Source organism: Panthera pardus, unplaced genomic scaffold (genome assembly GCF_024362965.1).
Source record: "Panthera pardus isolate Hobbes unplaced genomic scaffold, ASM2436296v1 HiC_scaffold_15, whole genome shotgun sequence".
Lineage (NCBI taxonomy): Eukaryota > Metazoa > Chordata > Mammalia > Carnivora > Felidae > Panthera > Panthera pardus.
The window spans coordinates 29,916,512-29,937,638 of NW_026526710.1; the positions used below are offsets into that span (position 1 = coordinate 29,916,512).

General features: G+C 36.3%; 1 protein-coding gene across 4 annotated transcripts in view; it reads right to left on the reverse strand.

Annotated features, from left to right (window-relative positions):
* ANKRD12 (ankyrin repeat domain 12) overlaps positions 1-21,127 on the reverse strand; it is a 125,882-nt gene that overhangs the window by 95,359 nt on the left and 9,396 nt on the right. Inside the window, exon 1 of one of the 4 annotated variants that reach the window (XM_053902394.1) lies at positions 20,639-20,745. The exons of the other annotated variants lie outside the window; for them this stretch is intronic. The gene's annotated coding sequence lies outside the window, so the exon portion shown is untranslated. Of the gene's footprint in view, positions 1-20,638; positions 20,746-21,127 lie in introns of those variants that run through there. 4 annotated transcript variants of the gene reach the window in all.

Genomic DNA, 21,127 nt, shown 5'->3' on the forward strand with positions numbered 1-21,127 from the left:
TATATATACTGTGAAATGATTACCACAACCAAGCTAATTAAAACATCTATCATGACACCTAATTTTATCTGTGTGTGTGTTGTAAGAACACTTAAGATCTGTATTCTTGGTAAATTTCAAGTATACATTATTATGAACTAGTCACCATGCTATACATCTCCCCATTTCCCCCAGTCCTCAGCTCCTAGCAACCACCATTCTACTCTCTGTTTCCATGAGTTCATTTTTAGATTACACATATAAGTGAGATCATACAATATCTATCCGTGTCTGGCTTATGTCACTTAGCATAATGTCCTTTAAGTTTATCCATGTTGACACAAATGGGAGGATTTCCTTTTTTTAATGATTGAATAATATTCCATTGTAAATATGAAGATTGCATCTTCTTTACCCATTTATCCATCAACAGACACTAAGGTTGATTCTATACTTGGCTATCGTGACTAATGCTGCAACACACACATCGGACTACAGATACCACTTTGAGACACTGATTTCATTTCCTTTAGATATATACCTAAAAGTGGGATTGCTGGATCAGACAGCAGTTCTATTTTTAATTTTCTGAGGAACCTCCATGCTGTTTTCCATAGTGGCTGCACCAATTTACATTCCCAAGAGTGTACAAGGGACCTTTTCCACCATACTGTCACCAACACTTGCTATCTCTTGCTTTTTTGTTAACAGCCATCCTAACAGGTGTGAGGTGAGATCTCATCATGGCTTTGATGTGCAGTTCCCTAATGATTAGTGATGTTGAGCACCTTTACATATACTTGGCCATTCGTAGGTCGTCTTTGGAAAAATGTTCAGGTCCTTTGCCCATTTTTAAATTGAGTTTGTTAGCTACTGAGTTGTAGGAGTTCCTTATATATTTTGGATATTATTCCCTTACCAGATGTATGGCTTGCATGTATTTTCTCCCATTCTACAGGCTGCCTTTTCATTGCTACCTTTGCTGTGCAAAAGGCTTTTAGTTTGATGTAGTCCTACTTGATGATTAAAAAAAAAACCAAAAAAGCTCCTGGAGTGCTTATCAAAATACAGATTTAGTAGGTTTGAAATGGAGCCAGGAATTTGTACTTTTAACAAGTATCCCAGTGGTTCTTCATCATTAGGAAAGTTAAAAAACCAACTTAAATTAGTATTTGAACTGATATTATAAAAAAATCTCATTAGAAAATGATTCGCTCCGTTTAAGACAGGAGATTTCTCAATCATATTAAACCATATATATACATGACATGCATGCATGCAGATGTGTGAAGTACCATCTTCATTTAAAAATTCACTACATCAGGCAGCCTGAGAGTCTCATTACAAAATTTTAACTGTCATTTCCTTTTTTCACAGGATAACTCTTCATGAGAGTATTTTAACTTACAAGATTGATCCTAAAGAGCATTCAAACACTGGTATCATATGTATTTTGTTCTACTGATTATTACTTATGCCATAAATGCTCCATAGCTTTCTTTTCTTTGATCTGTTTCCATTTTTCTGGGAAGTATGGGCAGCAACTATTAGTTTCTTCTCATCTTTAACACTGGCTTCTCTGGAAGTTTACTTTTCTCTCCCATTCTAGATAGAAAATTTATTGCTTTGTCAGTTACTGCCCTCTGTAGATTTTTTTTTTTTTTTTTAAAGAGAGCAACTATGTGTACACATGAATGGGAGAGAGGGGCAGAGGGAGAACCTTAAGTAGGTTCCACACGAAGCACAACCCTGGAATCATGACCTAAACCAAAATCAAGAGTCAGAAGCTTAACTGACTGAGCCACCCAAGTGCCCCTAGATTTTTCAGTTTAAAATAGTCGTAATGGAAGCTTGCAAACCACAGTTTATATTCTTTTAGATTATAAGTAGGAAATGACCTAAGTTTTACATAATCCTTTACATTTAAGTAGAACTTTAAACAGTATTTTCCAAACTGGATTTTTCAAAGCCTCCTTCACTGGGATCTCTAAAACCTGCTTTTGATGCTGGGGTGGGAGTAGGGATCACATAACTGGAAGAAAACTATTGTATTTTAAATCTCTTGACATATGTAAGGTGATAAAAAAAAGATCCTACCATCCATCCACCTTACCTAATCCTTCTTCCTAGTAGAAAAAGTATTCTATAAGCAAACTTTCTTGGATTATATGTGCATTTGCTTTAGCAAAAGGAATCTGACCAACTCATTTTTGGGGACACAATGCACAATTCATTTTGGGGGGGACACATGCATACATATCTAAAACATCCAGTTATTGGAAATTTTCAAAACTTGCTGACAAAAATGAGTATCACTACCCAAAATGTAAAGTTTAACCAAGCAACTGTAACTAATTTAATAAGTAGCAACGTGAGTAAACTAATGCTAAGTTATAATTTAATAACAAGAACAGCAGATTGAAACAACACAGCTAACTCCAGACAAGAACAGTGATACATACAAGCATTCTCCTTTTTTTTTTTTTTTTTTTAATTTAAATCCAAGCTAGTTAACATATAGTGTAATAATGGTTTCAGGAGAATATAGTGATTCATTACTTACATGTAACACTCAACAAGTGCCCTGCTTAATGCCCATTACCCATTTAGTCTATCCCCCCACCCAATGACCCCTCCAGCAACTTTCAGTTTGTTCTCTGTATTTAAGATGGATAACCACCCTTCTTGAAAGTGGAGGTAACTGCAGTGATGCCAAGTCTTGCTGGACAGATGTCTTAGTATAACAAAACTGATTCTTCAGGAAATATTAGTAAGTTGTTTATGACTTACTCTTCATCCTAAGGCTAATAATTTGGAGAAAACTTTATCTTCCTATCACAGGATACAAAATCGCTCATAGGAAGAGGCCAAACTTTGTGGAGAAAATGCTTTGAAAAAGTAATCAAGAAGGAACTAAACCTTGGGACCAATCTGTAGGGAAAAGCTATTCAACATGACAACAGAAGGGAGGGTTAAGGAAAAAATTCAAGAAGACAAGACTCTGGTAGACTATATGCAAGAAAGGGACAAGAGGAAAAAACACCTCCAGTTGGCAGTATGGCTAGAAGAGAACTTTGGAGACAGGAGTAGATAACAGAATTTGTAAAGTTGTTATGCTATGGACATAAAGATTACATAAAGTGTGAGTGCAGCTGCTCTGGAAAACAGTGTGGAGGTTCCTCAAAGAATTAAAAATAGATCTACCCTATGACCCAGCAAAAGCACTGCTAGCAATTTACCCAAAGGATACAGGAGTGCTGATGCATAGGGGAACTTGTAGCCCAGTGTTTATAGCAGCACTCTCAACAATAGCCAAATTATGGAAAGAGCCTAAATGTCCATCAACTGATGAATGGATAAAGAAATTGTGGTTTATATATATAATGGAATACTACTCGGCAATGAGAAAGACTGAAATCTGGCCTTTTGTAGCAACGTGGATGGAACTGGAGAGTGTTATGCTAAGTGAAATAAGTCATACAGAGAAAGACAGATACCATATGGTTTCACTCTTATGTGGATCCTGAGAAACTTAACAGAAGACCATGGGGGAGGGGAAGGAAAAAAATAAAAAGGTTAGAGAGGGAGGGAGCCAAAACATAAGAGACTCTTAAAAACTGAGAACAAACTGAGGGTTGGGGGGGGGTGGGTGATGGGTATTGAGGAGGGCAACAGTTGGGATGAGCACTGGGTGTTGTATGGAAACCAATGTGACAATAAATTTCATATTTAAAAAAATAAATAAAATAAAATGCAAAAAAAAAAGAAGAAAAAAAAAAAAAAAGAAAATCTCCAGAAGTGTTCCTCCAAAGAACTCAAGAATCAAAGAAAATTCTGTACTTTGAGATCAATTCATAGTTTTTTAGCATTCAGTGAGCACTGGACCCTTGAAATCAATGGTTTAAACATTTTTTTTTTTTTTCTGCTAGTAACTGTATCTTCCAACTAGAAGTCTGACTTAAAAATCTTTCATAGGGGTTTCATAAAACACCAGAGGGTATCAAAGTCTGTCAGCAAATCTTTCCCAATTATCAGATATGCTTAATTTTACTACTACAGCTCCATTACCTACTTGGCAATTAGTTTTCATCCTTAAAGAGTACACTTTTACCAAGGTATGGGTGGCAGGAAGAAGGGAAGCATTCCTCTAAGTGGGGTAAGATAAGCAGAAGTATTAAAAAGAAAAAAAAAAAGTCGGGGAAAAAAACACTCAAGAGAAAATAAACAGAACAAAGTACTGAAACCAAAACTTAGTAATGGATGAACACAAACTACACAGATTAAAAGTTAACTGAAATCTAAACACAGATGCAACAAGCTGACATTTTATAAAATGGTTTCTTTCCCTCATTTCAACCCTGCTTAAAATGACTTTTAAATTAAAGACAATCAAATGTGTTGGCATTTGTTTTTAGCTTTGATGAGATGCTCTTTGATTCACATTACTGCTTCTAGAACATTTCAATTTACTCAAAATATGCTGTTCTTTTAGGCTCATGCCACCCGGTAATTCAAACTTGCCTGACTACCAGAATGCTTTTTTTTTTTTTTTTTTAAAGATACAGATGCCTAGCTTTATCTTTAGAACTACTGAATCAGAATATCTTAGAGGGGAGATAAATACCACTTTATAAAAAGCTTCCTTTAGTGGCTGCAAGGGGCTAGGGAAAGAGGGAAACAGGGAGTGACTGCTTAATTGGTATATGGTTTATTTTTGGGTAATTAAAAATGCTCTAGAGTTAGATAATCGTGATGGTTGTACAACATTGTGAATATACCTAAAACTATTGAATTGTACACTTTAAAATGGTTAACATGGTGAATTATATGTGGTCCCTGGTGGTATAAGTTGAAGCCACCATACAGTTGAGCCTCGAACAACATGGGTTTGAACTGCGCAGGTCCACTTACATGCAGATGTTTTCAATAGATGTATAGTATATATATAGTACATATAGCATTAGGTATCTCCTGTATGCATAAAATATGTAGATACTAATATATTTTACCATTTACTACCATAAATGGTAGTAACTGTGCATGGTTTGAACTGTGCAGGTCCACTTATATGCAGATTTAAAAAAATATATGTATATATACACACACTATATATATATAGTATTAGATATCTCCTATATGCATAAAATATGCAGATACTAGTAAATTTTACCATTTACTACCATTTGCAGTCAAGAAAAATGAAAACAAATGTAAAGATATAGTATTTAATACCTACATAAAATGAACTGTAGCACATATATCTTTTACGAGTGTAATAATTTCACAGCCACATCCTGTTGCTACCACAGTGGGCTCATGCTGCAAGTATCCACTTAAAATGCTGTGTCACACTAACCATCTATATATGAATTGCACATTGCAGTAAAAAATGCTCTCGCGGTTCTATTAGTTGTTACATTTTTAAGCAGTTAAAAGTGATGTGTGGATTTTCAACTGTGCATGGAGTCAGCACCCTTAGCCTCTGCATGTTGTTCAAGAGCCAAGTGATGATGTATTCTGGAAATGAACACTTGAGTAAATGCACAGTGAATGGTAGGAGCCATGGTTCTCACTGCTGGAGTGGGAGATTGCAGAAAGGCAAGTAAGGAGAAGAATGGAATGTGGTAATGAATTATTGTTTGAGAGAATGTGAACTCATGTTTAGTTTAATGTAGACACAGATGGTTTCCTACGGTAGTATTTATAGATATGCATATGGAGAATTAGTTTACACACACAGATTTCCTTCTCATGTCAGCTAGCAAGCCCAGAAGCAACAACAAACACTCCAGTAGCAATGAGAACACCTAACACTAAGAGCTTGGTTACTAGTACCTTACTCCAATAAAAGAAACCAGGGCTTAGAAAAAAAGCTGACTCTGAGGCTGAGATAGTAAATATACAAGATGAGTTTGGAGACTCTTACATTGCTATGAAAAAGTGCTCACAATTGCAAAAAGTGTACATAAATACATAAACTGAACAATGGGAATGTGTCAAAAGGATACAGGTGTCAACTGAAAGAGGTCCCAACTGGCAAAGTCAGAACACTTTCAGCAACAGAAAAAATAAGTAAAGTAGTCCTGGGTTATAACCCAAGGTATAAACATCTGTGTCCATCCTGATATAAGTGACTGAACAAATTAAAAAATGGGAGAGAACACACAAATTTGCCACAAAGAATTCCAGGTAGTTTATACAGATATTCTGTTCTCAAGTGTGGGCTGCACAGAGTGACTTCCTACCAAAGAATATGGTACAAAAAGAGGGAAAAAAGAGTAACCTGAAAAACGAAATACTATCTCAGCAAAGTGATCAAAGTTAGCATCAACAGTGAGAAGTCATGTTGATAGTATGTATCCTTGATGAGATAGAATGAAAATGGCATTTTACCTCTGTGATCTTCCTTCCAAAAACACATAACCCTAGTCTAATCACAAGAAAAACATAAGACAAATTCTAATAGTGGGGCACCCTACAAAAATGCCTGACCAGTACTCCTTAAAATGGCCAAGAGCATGAAAACAAGGGAAGTCTGAGACCACCACAGCCAACAGGAGCTTAAGACAACATGATGTTTAAATGTAATGTGGCATCCTGGATGGGATTCTTGGAACAGAAAAATGACATGAGGTAAAAAAAAATATATAGAAATGTGAATAAAGTATGGATTTTAGTTAATAATTATTAATGTCAATAACAGCATTATTGGTGTATCAATTATGACAACTCTACCATGGTAGGTAATGTAAAACACTAATAATAGAGAAAAATGGTGTGAGGTATATACACAAGATTATATAGGAACCCTGTGCTGTCTTTGTAATTTTACTGTAAATCTAAAACTATTCTGAAGTATTTAAAAAAAAAAAAAGTTCCCCAGGTATTTTAACGGTGTGGGAGTCATTAAACAATATTCTCTCTACCCTTTTCACTGCAAGCACCTACATACCTCCCAGTCACTTCACCTCATATTGAGTTTTATCACTTACAGCCTTAATCTTTACCTCATATCCCTCCGCCATCATGGTTTTCTTCAAAGTTCATGTCTATACCCCATCTCCTACTCTGATCCCTTAGATCTTGGACTCCTCACTATCAAAAACTTTTTCACCCCACTTTAGCCACTATTTCTCCATTTTTTTCTCTTCAGAATTTTGTTAGTATCCTTCGCAATTTTTCTACTGTGGTATTTTTTCTATTGTTTGGTAAAAGAAGAAAAATGATGCTGTCATTTTTGTTGCGCGCGCGCGCGCACACACACACACACACACACACACACACAGACACATCTCAGAGATGTTATGGGTTTGGTTCCAGACTACTGCAATAAAGTGAAAATCATAATGAAATGAGTTTTTGGTTTTCCAGTGCACGTGAAAGTTATGTTTACACTATACTGTGGCCTATTAAGTTTAAAAAAATGGATATACCTTAACTAGAAAATACTTTATTGCTAAAAACTGCTAACCATATTCTGAGCTTTGTGTTGTAATCAGTGATCACAGATCACTATGACAAATATAATAATGCAAATGGCTGATATATGGCAAGAATTACCAGAATGTGACACAAAGACACAAAGTGAACAAATGCTGTTGAAAAAATGGCAATGCCAGGCTTGCTTGATGCAGGATTGCCACAACATTTAATTTGTAAAAAAAAAAAAAAAAAAAATCAGTGTCTGTAAAGCGCAATAAAGCAAAGTACAAATAAAATGAAGTACACCTATGTATATATATTCAATTATATGTAATTTAAACTGTAGTTTAATTATAATAATTATAATTATGTATATATAATTACACATAATTTAAATTATATATAAAATTTAGCCTGTAGTTAAATATACCTAATATAGAATTTACCTTACTTTAACCATTCTTTTATTGAGGTATAACTGACATGTAACACTACATTAGTTTCAAGTGTAAAATGTAATGATTTGAGATTTGTAAATATTGTGAAATGATCACAATAAGTCTAGTTAACATCTGTCACTGCACATTACAAATTTTTTACCTCATAATGAGAACTTAAAAACAATTTTTTTTAATGCTTTTATTTTTGAGAGAGAGGGGGAGAGAGACAGAGGGCGAGTGGGGGAGAGGCAGGCAGAGAGGGAGACACAGAATCCAAACAGGCCTCAGACTCTGAGCTGTCAGCATAGAGCTGGATGCCGGGCTCAAACCACGAACCATGAGATCATGACCTGAGCCAAAACCGGATGCTTAACTGACTGAGCCATCCAGGCGCCCCTTATGAGAACTTTTAAGATTTATTTAGTGACTTTCAAATATGCAATACAGTATTAACTATGCCGTACATTACATCTTTTTGACTTTTATTTCCTGGGTGTTTTTTTTAATCTTTTGACCCTCTTCACCTCTCTCTCCCACTGATTACCCTCCACCTCTAGCAACCACTAATCTATTCTCTGTATCTATGAACTTGGTTTTGTTGTTGCTGCTGCTGCTGTTGTTTTTTAGATCTCAAATAAAAGAGATCATATGGTACTTTTTGTCTGACTTATTTCACTTAACACAACTGCCCTCATGGGGTACCCATGTTGTCGCAAATGACAAGATTTCATTCTTTTTTATTGCTGAATGATACTGTGTGTGTACATGTGCACACGTGTGTGTGTGTATCGTAGGGGCTTAGGTAAGGCCACCCAAAATCTACCACAATGGCATATCAATTATTTTGAATTGAAGTTACCTGGAAAACAGCCAATGCAAGGGCATTTAGACACTCTTTTCTCCCCCTGAGCACAGGAAATTTATCTCTCACACAAAAAGCACCTTCCGTTGTACTAAGAAGCAAAACGGCATCCTTATCACCAGAGACAGGGAATTTAATGCTGAGACAGCTGTAGAAACAAACCTTGTTCCTTTTTACTAATGTCCTACCTCAGCCCAAATTTCTCTTGGAATTCCTAATTAAAACTCCCAAATGTATTTTCTCCACCCTCTCAATTCCTCACAAATTTATTGTCTTTGTCTAAAAAGTATAAAAACTGCCTGACTTGGTCATTTCTTATATCTCATTTCATTTTGGGGCCCCCATGAGCACATAATAAAACTTTAGTTTTTTTCTTCTGTTAATCTGTTTCACGTAAATTTAATTCTTACTCCAGCTACAAGACCTTAGGTGTAAAGGAAGAATTTTTCCTTTTCTACAGTATATACCATAATTTCTTTATCCATTCATCAATGAACATTCCATATATTGGCTATTATAAATAATGCTACAGCAAACATGAAGGTGCATATATCTTTCTAAGTGTTTTGTTTTCTTTGCATAAAGTAGAACTGTTTGATCATGTAATAGTTCTTTTAATTTCCTGAGGAACCTTCATACTATTTTCCACAGCAATTGTACCAATTTATAGTCCCACCAACAGTGCATGAAAAAGGTTCCCTGTTCTCCACATCCGCACCAATACTTATTTCTCATCTTTCTGGTAACAGCCATCTTAACAGGTGTGAACAGGTATCTCATTATGGATTTCATTTGTATTTCCCTAATGATTAATGATGTTGAACATCCTTTCATGTACTGCTGACAACCTGTAAGTCTTCTTTGGAAAAATGTGTATACAGATCTTATCATTTTTCAATTTTTTTATGTTTATTTATTTTCAAGATAGCGTCAGTGGGGGGAGGGGCAGAGAGAGAGGGGGACAGAGGATCTGAAGTGGGCTCTGCACTGACAGCAGTGCTCGATGTAGGGCTCAAGCTCATGAACCATGAGATCATGACCTGAGCTGAAGTCAGATGCTCAACCAACTAAGCCACCCATGCACCCCAAGATCTTCTTCCCATTATTTTTTTATTTTAGAGAAAGAGCACATGCGCAAGCAGGGTGAGGGGCAGAGGGCAAGAGAGAATCTTAAGCAGGGCTCAATCCCACAATCCTGGGATCATGACCTGAGATGAAATCAAGAGTTGGTTGCTCAACAGATTGAGCCACCCAGGTGCCCCTCTTCTTACCATTTTTAAATTGGATGCCTTTCTTTTTTGCTAGAGTTGTAGGAGTTCTTTAGATTTTTTAGGTATCAGCCCCATCAGATAAATGATTTACAAATATTTTCTCCAATTCAGTAGGTTGCCTCTTCACTTTGTTGATGGTTTCCTTTGCTGTGCAGAAGCTTTTTAATTTGATGGAGTCTCAATTATTTCTTTGCTTTTGTTGCTTTCATTTTTGGTGTCAGATTGAAAAAAATCATTGCCAAGACCTATGTCAAGGAACTTAACACCTATGTTTTCTTCTAGTTTTATGGTTTCATGACTAATTTTGATTGGATTTTTGTGCATGAGATAGTCCAGTTTTCCCATTACCATTTATTGAAGACACTATCCTTTCTCCATGTATATTGTTGCTTCCTCTGTTGTAGATTAACTGACCATGTAAGTATGGGTTTATTTCTGGGTTCTCTATTCTGCTACAGTAACCTCTCTGCCTCTTTGTATGCCAACAATATACTGTTTTTAATTACTACAGCTTTGTAATATAGTTTGAAATCAGGGAGCATAATGCCTCCAGCTTTGTTCCTCCCGAAGACTACTTTGGCTATTAAGGTCTTTTGTGGTTTCATAGAAATTTCATAATTTGTTCTATTTCTGTGAAAAATGGCACTGGAATTTTGATAGGATTGCACTGAATCTGTAGCCTGCTTTGGATAATATGGACATTTTAACAATACTGATTCCTCTAATCTATCAGCACAAAATCTCTCTCCATTTGTGTTATCTTCAACTGCTTTCATTAATGTCTTCTGGTTTTCAATATACAGGGCCTTCACTTCTTTGGTAAATTCCTTTCGGTTATTATTTCTTGATGCAATTGTAAATGAGACTGTTTTCCCAATTTCTCTTATACCTCCTTATTACAGAAATGCAACAGATTTTGTATATTGACTTTATATCCCACTACTTTACTGAATTTGTTTACTAGTTCTTACAGTTTTTTGGTGGAGTTTCCAATATACAATATTATGTCATCTACAATGACCACTTTTCTTCCTCCTTCCCAATTTGGATGTCTTTTCTTTTTCTTGCCTAACTGCTCTGGCTAGGACTACCAATACTGTGTTGAATAAAAGAAGTTAAAACAGGCAATCCTTGTCTTGCTTCTGATGGTAATGGAAACGCTTTCAACTTTACACTCTTGAATCTGATGTTAGCTGTGGCCTTGTCACATATGGCTTTATTATGTTGAAGTACGTTTCATTTACACCTGGTTTGTTAAGTGTTTTTATTTATTTATTTTTATAACAAATGGATAAGCTTTATCAAATGTTTTTTCTGCATGTATTGAGATGATCATATGATTTTTATTCTTCATTTTTCTTTTCTTTTTTTTTTTTTAAACGTTTATTTATTTTTGAGACAGAGAGAGAGACAGAGCATGAACGGGGTAGGGGCAGAGAGAGGGGGAGACACAGAATCGGAAGCAGGCTCCAGGCTCTGAGCCATCAGCCCAGAGCCCAACGCGGGGCTCGAACTCACGGACCGCGAGATCATGACCTGAGCTGAAGTCGGACGCTTAACCGACTGAGCCACCCAGGCGCCCCTATTCTTCATTTTTCAATGTGCTATATCACACTGATAAGAGGGTGTTGAGCCATTCCCATATCCGCGGAACAAGTCCCATCTGATCATCCTATATATGATCCTTTCAATGTACTGCTAATCTGGTTTGCTAATATTTGTTGAGAATTTTTGCATTTACATTCATCAGGGATACTGGCCATTTTCTTATGGTCTGGTTTTGGAATCAGGAAATGCTGGCCCCATGAAATTATTTTGGAAGCGTTTCCTCCTGTTCCATTTTGTGGAAGAGTTTGAGAAGGACTGGTAGTAATTTTCTCTGAATGTTTGATAAAATTCACCAGTGAAGCCATCTGTTTATAAGCCAACTTACCCTTTGACCCCCTTCACATTTCGCCTAGACCCCACTCACCACCTCTGACAACCAGCAATCTGTTCTCTGTATCTAATGAGCTTCATGTTTTTGTTTTAGATTCCATATGTAAGTGAGATCATATGGTATTTGTCTTTGTCTGACCTATTTCACTTAGCCTACTGCACTCAAGGGCCATCCATGTTGTTGCAAATGGCAAGATTTCATTCTTTTTATGGCTGAATAATATTTTATTGTACGTGTAATATACCACATCTTTATTTATCAATGGACACTTAAGCTGTTTCCATATCTTGGCTGTTGTAAATAATGCTGCAATGAACAGGGCTGTCTCTGGGCTTTCTAGTCTGTTTCAATACTCTGTCTTTCCATTCTTCTAGCAATACACTACTGTTTTATTTTAGTTTTTGGCTTTGGAGGATTTTATTTTCTATACTTTTTTTGTATAGCTTTGTAATAAATTTTAGTCCCTCATCATTTTTTTCTAAATTATCTTGCCAATTCTCACCAAACAAATTTTAGAATAATTTTGATAAATTAAAAATGTTGACATCTGGGTCAAGGTAATAAACATAAAAATTAAACCACAGAAATACTAGAAAAAAAATCTTTAAGATGGAGGTCTAGTTTCTAAAATGGGATACAGAAGCTGAAAATCATTACAGACATTTGAAGAATTTTTTAAAGCATTCAAAATCCTTGAAGAGAGAAGAGTAAGACTATGCGGTAAGACTAAACATAACCAAGAAGTAGTACAGAGTAGAAAAGTATAATAGTTGAAATAAACACTCATACAGTATTATTTATAAAAATTAGATAAATGTTAGAATGGATAAACCAAAGAATGAATTAAAGAGCTAGAAGATCAGGTAGAGGACAGCTGCAGAAAGCATTAAGAAGACATTTGAAAAACAAACAAAAAAGGAAATTATTAAAGTTAAGAGATATGGAAGTTAGAAGTGGCAGAATCCATATAATAAAATTATCTGAAAGAAAAAAATGCAGGGGTGCCTGGGTGGCTCAGTTGGTTGAATGTCCTACTTTGGCTCAGGACATGACCTCACAGTTCATGAGTTCAAGCCCCACATAGGGCTTGCTGCTGTCAGCCTGTTAGGGCAGAGCCTGCTTCAGATTCTCTGTCCCCCTCTCTCTGCCCCTCCCCTGCTTGCATTCTCACAAAAACAAATACTAAAAAAAAACCAAAAAAACAAAAAAACAAAAATCAGACTGACCTATTTAAAAGAAATAAAAAAATGGAGAAAATATTTGAAAAAATGACCAATAATTTTCCAGAATTGAAGAAAAGATGAAATACCTCAGATTAAAAATTTTGGAATACATTCTGGCATACAGATTTCCAATAAATAAGTATTTGTTGCATGAATGAATCAATATGAATCCAAGTGCCAAATAAGACAGAAAAGCAACTACACCCAGACACATTATAAACTGGAAAAGACACACAAAAAATTTCAAAATCTTCTAGAGAGGAACTACAGGTCATGTAGACAGCAGAAGAAATCAGATTGATATCAGGTCTTCCAAAAAGCAACATCAGAGGCAAAAAAAATAATGTAGTATTACTTTCAAAATGTTAAAGGAAAAGAATTTTGAATCAAAAATCTGTAATCAAATTAATCTATCATTTAAAAGTGAGAGTTAACTAAAGATATTTTTAGGCAAAAAAAGACCTTAGAATGTTTACGTACAAACACCCTGTTGAAACTACTTTTACATAGGCACTCAAATAAGAACTGAAATAAATCTATGAGGAGGTTATGTGATATGTGGGAGTAAGAGTAACTAAATAACCTAATAAAGTACCTCTTATATAAAAAGTAAGAAAAAGGACAGTTCGATGCTTAAAGAATACCCCTAACAATCCAGAACTAAAATTCAACAGAACATCAACATGGCTACTGGGAAACCGAGGGTGGTAGATGAAGTGGAGGAGACCAGAGGAAAGTGAGAAAGCAACTGAAGTGCTCGTCTTATTTGGAGGAAGATATATATGTTATATATACGTTATATATACTTCATATATGTGTGTGTGAGAGACATTTAAAAACTGTGGAAAATAACTAGCAGGTTAGTGAACAGAATGTAAATAATTTCCAATGCGTTATTATAATAAATGAAAATGGATTAAACTCATTAATTAAAAGATACAGTCTCTTGAAGCTAGATAAAAATAAGATTCAGCAATATGCTTTGTAAAAGAAACCACAAAAGATACTAAAAAGATTGAAAATAAAAGGACAGTTAAAAAATATATCAGGAAATATAAACCGAGGCAAGTAGTCAAACTTTGTTTACCCCATTCATGAATAATTCAGACCTTTCCTGGTCTGGGCTCAGTTCCGTGACATTCCTGGGCCTGTTGACTCCACCACTGCATTAAAACTCACAGGCTAAGGAGTATCTGTTTCCTTTATAGGAAAGGTCTTCACTTTGTTTCCTATTTTGACTTGGAGTCCTTTTTCCGTATCGGGCACCTGCAAATTCTCCTTTCTACCTTTCAAACTCAGCTGTGTATTTTTTATGTTTTATTTTTACTAGCATTTCCATATAGTTAAAAGGAAGAGAACTTTTCCAGTCTAGCAATTTGTCCAGAAGTCCTCGGAACATCCACTTTAGATTAAAAAGAACTGAAAACAAAATCCAAGTTACCTAAATTCTTCATCTATATTATAAAATGATAAAGCTCAATTGATAAAGTTACAAAAAGTAATAAAACAGTATCTTAGCACAGTCCTTGGTACATATAAAATATCCAAATACTGCCCTCTATACTTACCACTAATTTTACACTCTACCTAAAGAAAGGCAGAATCATAAGCATGGAATGAAAATTCCATTTTTCCGGTTTCAGCTTTCACTGGATTGCAACTGCTCTGGGGGTAAAAATGCTTCCTCCAAAATTGTTGTGAGGGGGGGAAAAAAAAGGTAACTAGTAAAGGACCAAATTACAGCAATGATCCTTAAGAGTCATTCAGTTAGAAAAGTGATTTCTCTATGATTTCATCTTGAAACCTAAAATCCAAAACACTATTCTGAGACCTACCACTGACTTTTTAGTTGACCTTCATCATGTCTCAATATTTGTTTCTTCTTAAAAGTAAAACTAAGCTATGTGACAATAAAGACCTCCTATCCTTCCAAAATTCTGATTCCAGAGTATAAGAGAGTAAGACAATTAGAATAATTTCTAATATATAGAATATAATTTCTAATAATAGAATAACTCCAAATTCTATTTTTCTATGAATGCAAAAATGACAGCTTAAGTTATTAAAGTTATTAAGTTATTAAAACATTATGACATCCTTATTTGCTCCTCCTGCTTGGGTGCTCTCTCACTCTCAAAAATAAATGAACATATAAAAATTTTTTTACTTATTTATTTTTGACAGAGAGAAAGAATGCATGCATGCCGGGGGAAGGGGCAGAGAGAGGGAAGGACAGAGAATCCATAGTGGCCTCTGTGCTGACAGCACAGAGCCCCATTTGGGGCTTGAACTCAAGAACCTTGAGATCCTGACCTGAGCTGAAGCTGGACGCTTAACCGACTGAGCTACCCAGGCATCCCTAAAAAATTTTAAAAACTCCTTAAGGATCGGGTGCCTGAGTGGCTCAGTCGGTTAAGCATCCGACTCTTGGTTTCAGCTCAGGTCATGATCTCATGGTTCCTGAGCTCGAGCCCCACATCGGGCTCTGTACTGGAAATGCAGGGCCTGCTTGGGATCCTCTCTCTCCCCCCTCTCTCTGCCCCTCTCCTGCTCGTGCTGTCTCTCTCTCTCAAAATAAATAAACTTAAAAAAAAAAAAAAAAACTCCTTAAGGAAATTTGTAGTCTATTTTATACAGATCTATATTACCTTTTATAGTGATCATGTACTACTTGTATAATCTGCAAATGAAAATTAAAAAAATAATAAAGTAGGTCAACATCCACTTGGTTTGCCCTGGAGAACTACAGTGTGGTGGTGGAAAGAATAATGACATGATGGGTGAGAGACTGCTTCAAACAAGAAGTAGAGGAAAATAAATAAAAGGTACCTTTATGTATTCTATATTTTCTAACCCGCCCACCAGAATAGGAAAGGAAGCAAAAGATTCGGACAGAAGCTCAATCCAGTAAATATAGGCTGCACTTTTGGGTTGGTGCTGCTAAATATTTTATCTTTCAGAAATCTGAGCATGGCAGGTAATTCAGAAGAACATTCAAAATAAATACAAGATAAATGGTCAATATGGTTTAGCTATATATTTGTATTACCTTCAAAATCCCACAAAAGTAAACTTATGGTATAAAACAGAGTAGTATGTAGAGAGCCCAATGCTTGAAATATAAACAACCAATATCCACTAATCCCAGCCAAGTCAAGCAAAACATACTAGGAGAAATTTAACAAAACAAGAAAAGTACTAGAAGACCTTAGTTCTCATTGCAACTGTAAACAAACTCTTTGGGTTTCAGTTTTCTCTATTTTTTATTTCATTTTAAATTTTTTTAAGGTTTTATGTTCATTTAAAAAAATTTTTTTTAACATTTATTTATTTTAGAGAGAGACAGAGAGCGAGCAAGCAAGCAAGGGTTGGGCAGAGAGAGGGAGAAACAGAACTTGAAGCAGGTTTCAGACTCTGAGCTGTCGCACAGAGCCCGACACGGAGCTCAAACTCGCAAACTGTGAGATGATGACTTGAGCTGAAGTTGGATGTTTAACCAACTAAGCCACCCAGGTACCCCATATTTTTAATTTTTTTTTAACGTTTTTTCATTTTTTGAGAGACAGCAAGACAGAGCATGAGTGGGGCATGGCGGTGCAGACAGAGAGGGAGACACAGAATCTGAAGCAGGCTCCAGGCTCCGAGATGTCAGCACAGAGCCCAACATGGGGCTCGAACTCACAAAGTGAGAGATCATGACCTGAGCCGAAGTCGGACACTTATCAGATGGAGCCACCCAGATGCCCCATCAGTTTTCTCATATTATTATTTATTTAATTTTTTTTAATGTTTACTTATTTTTGAGAGACAGCGCAAGACAGAGCATAAGCTGAGGAAGTGGCAGAGAGGGAGACACAGAATCCAAAGCAGGCTCCAGGTTCTGAGCTGTCAGCACAGAGCCTGACAAGGGCTCGAACTCACAGGCCATGAGATCATGACCTGAGCTCAAGTTGAAGCTTAACGGACTGAGCCACCCAGGCACGCCAGTTTTCTCATTTTAAAGTGAGGTCCATTCCAACTCTAAAATTCTATTCTTTGTCTCCTCCGACTCTGTCCTCAATATAGATACATGGTGTAAAGTATATCCAACAAGCATTGGTCTAGAACTGATTCTCCTAACTTCAAAAAATGAATTAGTATGCGATGTCAAACTATGGCTATTTCCTTTAGCTATCCTACCCCAGTTTGCTCATGCAATTTTCAATCACTTAGCATTTACTAAGCATCTGTATGCTAAGTAATGGAACTGAACATAAACAAGACACAATTCTAGCCTAAAGGAAATTTATGGTTTTTAAGTGGCAAAAAGACAGGTTAATTACCACTTGGAAGAATATACCTTACAAAAATATGAGAGCACTAGCACAAAGAGATCACCCAACCCAGGTGCATGTATATAGAGGCATGGATAGGGAATTTCAAGAAGAGGTAACACTAAGGTAGAATCCTGAGGATGACCAGCAGGCAGGTAGATACGGACAGGGCTGCAGAGGGAGGATAAGCATGTGCACAGGTATGGACACCCATTCCCACCCAACAAAGCAGGCTACATTGAAAGGATAGCAAAAACCGAAGCACAGTGGGTAGAAAATGAAGCTAAATAAGTGGGAGGAATCACATCACAAAGTACCTTGTGATTGTGTTGTTTGATCTTAATGATGGCAAAAAGCAATTTAAGATTTTTAAAAAGGCAGTGACAACTCAAGTAATTTAGAAAGGCGTTGCTGGTGAAACAATGGAAAACAGACTAAACAGAAATTAGATGAGAAACAAAGAGACCACTTAAAGTATAATGAATGACCAGACTGTGAAGTAGGGAAGAACAGCAAATAAGAACAAAGAGGTTAGAATGACACCCACGTTTCTGGCTTTAGCAGTAGGAAGTTGCTGAAAGTAACTTAACTTAAAAGAAGCAATTAGCATTTTTCTGTTGTATTTACTCTAATAATAGCAACTAAACAATATCACAAATTTTTAAAAAGCAAAATTCTCATTACTTTATTAGACAGTAATTACAAAACCAGATTAGCGATAAAAAGAGGCTTTTTGACACTGCCAACCATGAGACCGTAACAGACCACATTCTAACAATATATTTAGACTTTTTAAAGAAAATAATACAGGCAGTTGTGTTTACAACGATTTGCCCTAGGTATCGCATATATCTATATATACATTTATTTCCAAAATTGTTAAGATGTGTATATAAGACACTCATCTGCACTTGAGAGAGTTGGCATAAATAACTTTTAAAGGTTAAGGATGCTAAAAATGAGCTGCGGAGTTACCGACCTCTTTCTAGCCCTATAGGGTTCTAAATTGTGCAACTTCCATAGACCAGTAGAGGGCTACAACAGCTCAGAGAAAATGGTTAGGCAGCCTCCCTTGCATCTCTGGCACTGGGAACTGAAAAAATTACCAATGCCTAACGCAGGAATCTAATAGGCGCTATGTACTCTCTTCACTGTCAACAGATTCTAAAAGGGGTCAGGAGTAATTCCCCAAATCCTGGAAGCTTTCTAGAAACCTTTGTAATTAAACATTTTGTCACCAGCTCCTTTCTCTTCTGTCAAAATGGTCAAGTGTTGGAGGCCAAGTAAAATCTCACTGACATACAGTAATTAGGAAAAAAAGTCAGTCAAAGGAGTTAGCAAATCACCACTTCCTTCCAGACTAACCTTCCTAAAACAATTTTGTTGTTAGGTTACTCTTACATCTACTTTATCAATTTTGTTCTGCAAAATAGTACAGTGTTGAAATCTAACTTTCCTTTGCCTAGATTTTAAGGCAGATTTTTACCTCACATAGACAATCCTATTTTCATCTCCCCTTGTCAGACCACTCTCAATATACAATATGCAATAAACATGGAAAGGGACCCTGAAGTGAACTTTGAAGAAAAAAACAAAATTACATAGGTCTAGAAAAAGGGAAAAGTCACTGTTAGGAAATTCGTGCCAAGAACAAAAAAGGGAGATAAGAATTCCCCTGAGGGAGTGAGGAAATAGATCCAGGAAAAGTGTATTAGGGGGCTTCCACTGAATTTGTAATGGTTAATTCTTAAGCTGGTGATAGGTACCCAGGAGTTCATTATGCTGTTTTCTGTACTTTTTTATTATCTAGTATTTCAAAAGAAAAAAGTTTTGGTATTTTAACTTTGCACCCTCTCCTGCCCCTCAAAAGACATGAGCTGATCTTTGCAACATAAATCTGGTGCCATTCTTTTTTAAAATGTTTTTTTTCTTAATTTTAATTTTTTTTTTTTTTTTACTTTTGAGAGAGAGAGAGGGAGGGGCAGAGAGAGAGGGAGACACAGGATCCAAAACAGGCTCCAGGCTCTGAGCTGTCAGCACAGAGCCCGATGTGGGGCTCAAACCCATGAGCGGTGGGATCATGACCTGAGCCGAAGTCAGATGCTTAACCGACTGAGCCACCCAGGTGCCCCAAATCTGGTACCATTCTAAATACTACTCACAGTTTAATTCCAAGTAATGGCCTAACTCACGTTTACTGCTTTCTTTAAAAATGACAGGGCACATACTTTACCTTTAAACGGTAGGACTTTTAATTGTTTAGATAATTCAGTGCAGTTTTAACAGCAGTACATAAGTATATGAGAGATTCAGGATAAAGGTCATGGTAATAAAAAAAACAAAAACAAAAAACAAACCAGAATAGTTTACGAGAATCATTGATCCTGAAATCTTTATGTATGCCCACTTTATGCAGTTAAAGGTAGCTAGAATTAGTACTTTATGAGAGCAACGCTAATGGAAGAATTAAATTATTTCTAATTTGCATATCACACTTTTCCCACCCTGACCCAACTACAGTGAGTTGTAACACTGCTTCAGGCTAGAGCCAAAATTTATAGCTTCCATATGATTTCACACCAGGGTTGAATTGTTTGGGCTTTATTTCAGTCCTGATCTACTACCTCACTTTTTCTATATCCTGCACACTCTCCAACATTAACCGACTTACTATACCACACACAAGAATTCAGGTAACTACATATTTCAGGGCATTTAAAAGAAAATATGCTCTAAACCTGCTTAGGGTAGTAGTGTGTATTACTGGTAGCTTTTTTAGCCAGAGAAACTTAGAAATATAAACTGGTTCTCTACCAAGGTATACTGAAAAGAATGATAAGGAGAGAGATAATGGGGGGACCAAAGCAAATTCAATGTATTCTAATAACTGTAAGACAGTAAGAAAAGCATGGTACTATGAAAACTCCAACCCCAACGGGAAAGAATACATGCATATTTTGCTTTACTTTTAAAAGAAAACATTACTAGGGACACCTGGGTGGCTCAGTTGGTTGAGTGTTTGACTTCAGCTCAGGCTACGATTTCAGGGTTCAAAGGGTTCGAGCCCCACGTTGGGCTTTGCACTGACAGCGCAAGGTCTGCTTAGGATCTGTCTCCCACTCTCTCCCCGCCCCTCCCCCACTCCTGTTGTCTCCCTCTCTCTCCCTCAAAAATAAACATTAGGGGCGCCTCAGTGTCTCAGTCGGTTAAGCTTCCAACTTCATCTCAGGTCACGATCTCATGGTTGGTGGGTTTGGGCCCCGCATCAGGTTCTGTGCTGACAGCTCACAGAGCTTGGAGCCTGCTTCGGATTCTGGGTCTCTCTCTCTACCCCTCCCTCACTCACACTCTGTCTCTCTCAAAAATAAACATTAAAAAATTTTTAAAAAAACATTATAAAAACTCCTAGATATATAATCACACAAATGTTATAAAGTGGAAAAAAAAGAGGCAAATTCCACTGACTGTATCAATATTAAACAGTTTTATCAGAAAAAAAATATACTATAAAAATAATGCCAAAATATACAAGTTTAGGACTATTTAAGAATATAATAATTCTACCTCAAACCTGAACTTAATTCCCAAGTCACAGTATTCATAGTATTTTCTGGACAGACCTATTTCAGACCCTGAAAGCATATTCACTAGAATTTAAAATAGGGGCACCCAGGTGGC